This window comes from Myotis davidii, unplaced genomic scaffold (genome assembly GCF_000327345.1).
Source record: "Myotis davidii unplaced genomic scaffold, ASM32734v1 scaffold919, whole genome shotgun sequence".
Classification (NCBI taxonomy): domain Eukaryota; kingdom Metazoa; phylum Chordata; class Mammalia; order Chiroptera; family Vespertilionidae; genus Myotis; species Myotis davidii.
Genome location: NW_006289820.1, coordinates 91,516 through 92,363, shown reverse-complemented (window position 1 = coordinate 92,363; position 848 = coordinate 91,516).

Here is an 848-nt window from a genome sequence, read left to right as displayed (position 1 = left end):
TGGATTCTTATAGTTTTGTATATTCCTCCAATATTCAATAAATGTCCAATGATCATTGCAGCATGTAATGTATGGAAATGACAACAGAGTCAACATGTTCATAAAAATTATTTTACAGGGAGTTTGTATCTCTAACATGCAGATTATACTATTAAGCAATTCCAAAAGAACACCTGATTGTCCATGTAGTTAATGTCCTTAATGAATCTATTTAGTGTTTAAGCTTTGGTAATGAATAACACATTTTCAAACATTTTCTCATAGTGAAAATTATTCCCTTGAGCTTATAGCTTCCTGTTGATGGTAACTAAATCTCTTCAATACATTATCTGAGGAGAATAAGCAGTACTCTCTTGGGAGACTCGCTGCTTTTGTGAATTACTTGTATCGACACAATCCCATTTCTAAGCACTATTGTTCTGTAAATTCTCATTTGTGATTTTTTAATCATGAATAAATATTCACTGTAAGACAGTACATTCAATATATTTAATTGAATTCATAGCCATGCTGAAAACCAAGCTGAACAGAATGTCAAAACAGACCTTAATGATGCAATGTTAAATGTCATTTATTTTATGCTAGTAAACTCTATCCTACTATATATTTAATTTGCTTTTATTTTTACAAGCCAACATTTCCCATTTAGACAAGATAATTTTTAAACCTTTTATTCAACTATACCAAATATGTTTGAATTATAGTTCTTGATTTCATGAAGAAACAGGGAGTTTGTATCCCTAACATGCAGATTATAATATTAATCATATACCCTCTTATTTAAAATATCAAACTTTTAATAAGGTAGTAATGCCTTGATATGGTTATTAATTTAACTTATTTGCATA